Source organism: Artibeus jamaicensis, unplaced genomic scaffold, assembly GCF_021234435.1.
Source record: "Artibeus jamaicensis isolate MK-2021 breed Jamaican fruit bat unplaced genomic scaffold, CSHL_Jam_final contig_589, whole genome shotgun sequence".
Lineage (NCBI taxonomy): Eukaryota > Metazoa > Chordata > Mammalia > Chiroptera > Phyllostomidae > Artibeus > Artibeus jamaicensis.
Window position 1 is genome coordinate 883685 of NW_026521896.1, and position 3507 is coordinate 887191.

The following is a 3507-nucleotide window of genomic DNA, read 5'->3' on the forward strand; positions in this document are numbered from 1 at the left end:
GATGCAGGTGTCCTGACCTTTGAAGCAGGACAACTGGCTCTGCGTTCTCAGCAAACCCCTGCAAACCTACGAATGTGCAGTCTGCCTGTAAAATGCAGGCAGCCTGTTTATCGTGGATGGTGTTTTGCCGGAGGACAGCAGACAATCCTTAAGTCTAAATTTAAGGGCTCATGTTGGAACTTTAGGCCATATTTATATTTCCATATTTGGTGATATTGTGGTTTTGCTCTGAAAATGTTTGTTTTCTTAAGGGTGAGGGCATAGTCATAATTTCACAAGTAATCTGTGGAGCACCCCTATGTGCCAGGTTCTCTAACAGATGCTGAGATTCACTCTCAACTTTGGGGTGCTCATCCGCAGAAGGGAGAGAGACCCCTGGGCAGGCACCATTCCTGCAGGGGGTCTGTCGGATGCAGGAACTACAAACAAAGGAGAGCTGGGGTTGGTTAGCAGAAGAGCCTGTGAGGGCAGGGAGGGTGGTCAGGGGCAGGTCTCCAGCAAAAGGTCAGAGCAGGCAGGGGCCCAGGGCCTCAGAGGAGTGGTGCTGCAGCTGCTGGTGGAGGTTGCGAGAGGGCAGCTTGCAGACCTCTTTGTGCGGCCTGTGTTGTTACAATTCTTTCTAAGTTGGCTGCCAACTTTTAAATACCAAGAGGTTGCACATTTAACACCAAACCAAACCAAACCAAACCAAACCTGGATTGTTGGGTTTTCTTAAAAATCTGCTATCTGCATTTCCACAGTCATGCCCACTTGCATATGTGCGGGGCTAGAACCTGCATGGCCCCTGGCGTGAGTGAGCTGGCCCTGTGGCCTTGGTGAGAGCCACTGTAGTGGAGCAAAGGGGCAGAATTTCACTTTGGGGGCGGGAGTAGACGAGGTGTGGGGGGTGGTGCTGGCCGGCAAGCAGCTCTTCCAAGGAATGAAACCATAGCACAGAGGCTGAGGGGGACCTGGAGTAAAAGGAGGATACTTATTTATTTATGTATTAAAGATTATTCCATCAGTCGGTCAACAATCATTATTGAGTGTCTAATCTGTGACAGTTCCTGAGGGTACAGCGTTATCAATGCGCAAATCTTCTGTCCTTGGAGAGTAAATGTGTAATATAGAAGAAATCATTTCAGACACCGATAATAAGCATCAAAACATAAATCAGGGCAATGCAATAGAGGGTGACAGGGCTACTTCAGCTGGACCAGTCGGGAAGGCCTCTGTGAGGAGGGGACAAGCACCCTGACTCTGGGTGATGAGCAGAGCACTGGGGGAGCGTGTGCCAGTGCAAAGGCCCGGGGGTGAGCGCTCAGAGGAGAGGGAGGAAGCCTTGTGTCTGCAGCAGGGAATGAGAGAGCGGGTAGAAGGGCAAGGCTGGTGACAGTGGGGCCACATTCCGAAGGGCACTGTAAATGATGGAGAGTTTGAAGTGTACATCGTCACCACGTAAAGCTCTTGGAGCTTTTGAAGCAGGGAATGACATTATATGATTTACATTTTCAAAAGTTCGGTGTGGTTCCTTTCTTGCTCCCTGGCCTGTTCTTGGTTGGGGGCCACCCTCCACTTATGGTGGGAAGATGGTGGCCGCAGAGACAATGAAGAAGTTGCTGGAGCTGATCCAACTCATTGTGAAAAGTGGAAAGTACATGCTGGGGCACAAGCAGACTCTGAAGATGATCAGACAAGGCCAGGTGAAGCTGGTCACGTTCCCCAGCCATGCCCAGCCCTGAGGAAATCCAAAGTAGAGTGCCTGAGCCGTGTTGGCCAAGACTGGTGCCCATCACGCAGGGACAGCGGCACTAACTGGGGGCAGTGTGTGCAAAATACTGAGTGTGCACACTGGCTGTCATGGATCCAGGTGATTGTGATGTCGTTAGAAGCATGACAGAACAGGCTGCTGAAGAGAAAATCATGACAGTTTTTCTTTAATAAAACTGGCCACTTGGGGAGATGGGAGGGGATAACGGAGGGGTGGAGGCAGGGTTTTCAGGAACAATTATAAAGGACACATGCACAAAACCAAGGTGGGGTGGGATCAGGGGAGGGAGGCGGGGAGGGCTGGGGTGGGGGGAGTGGTGCAAGGGAAATGCAGGCAACAGTACTTGAACAACAATAAAGTAAATAAATACATAATTGAATTAAAAAAAACTAGCCAGATCTCGTTTTTAGAAAAAAGCAAAAACAACAAGTCACCGTGGCTTTCTTGGGTCAGTGGATGTGAAGAAGTCCAGAGTGAAAGTAGAGAGGCTAATGAAGCAGCCCTGTGGTCATCCAGGCTGGGTGGGGGAGAGATTTGAGCAAGGTCAGGTATCACAGAGACAGGACTGTCTGGATTTCCTATTATAATCACATTAAAATGAAACCCAGAAGGACAAAAGTACCATTTCAAAGGTTATTGTGCCACACTAGTGACGTAATGTGGTGTACTAAACAAAGTAGAAACCTGATAGTTACCTAGCATCAGTTCACAGGTGATGAATTCTATCAGGTGTGTGTTGTTAACAGGTACTACATGTGATTAAGAGGCCTCCATCCACTGATGAACTGCTGTGACTGGGTGGTGGAAAATGCACCTTTAAAAGAGGCAGACTTTTCACAAATCCACCTGTGGCAGCAATGGACCTTTCAGCATGAGTTTGGAAAAGACCTGCTCCTGGGATCTTTTAGTCCCGCTGCTCTTATCTCACCAAGTCTCTCCAGAGACTGATTTGAAGGGACAGGGTAAGGTGGCTGCCTTAGGCTGCATTGAGGCTGCCAGCCTCTGGGTGCTGCAGGGAGAAGGTGGAATGGGAAGAGGGCCATGGGCCAATGGGTGAGCAAGGGAGCCTGCTCACCTTAATGCCCATGGGTGGGAGGAGGACTGGGGGGCCAGGGGGCCAGAACAGACCTTTGGAAAGGGGCAGGCAGTGGCCAGCTGCCCAGAAGGGTGGGAGTTTTATGCAAGACTCAGCAACGCTGGGAAAGCTTTTTGGGGGAATGCACCATTTATTCTCTGGATTTGGGAGTGGGGGTGCCTGCATAGGTGTGAAGAGGCAAGACCACGTCTCCACACCTGATTCTGTACCACTTTCATGAGGTCTAGTGTTGCCTGCAGTGGGTGATGGACTCAGAGTCAAAACCAGGAAAAGTCCCCATCCCACCTCCTGGCCTGGTTTCTTCCACTGTCGCATAGGAGCAACCCCGCCCATCCTGAGTTCAATGGCGGCCCAATAAAGGTAAGGCCCGGGCAGCTTTGCCAACTTGGATGAACCTTGAAGACATCATACTAAGACAAATAAACCAGACACAAAAGGACAAATGTTGTATGATTCCACTTCTGTGAGGTACCTAGAATAGGCAAACCCACAGAGACAAAAAGTAGAGTATTGCCAGGGGCTGGCGGCTGGGAGACAGGAGGAGGGAGAAATGGGGAATTATTGTTTAATGTGTACAGAGTTTCTGGTTGGGGGTGATAAAAGTTCTATAATTGAATAGCGGCAATGTTTGCACAATAATGTGAATGTGTTTAGTGCCACT

The 3507-nt window shown here is 49.7% G+C and overlaps 1 pseudogene; it reads left to right on the forward strand.

Annotated features, from left to right (window-relative positions):
• Positions 1 to 1568: 1568 nt before the first annotated feature.
• Positions 1569 to 1920, forward strand: LOC119047334 (60S ribosomal protein L30-like; annotated as a pseudogene).
• The last annotated feature ends 1587 nt before the right edge of the window (positions 1921 to 3507 follow it).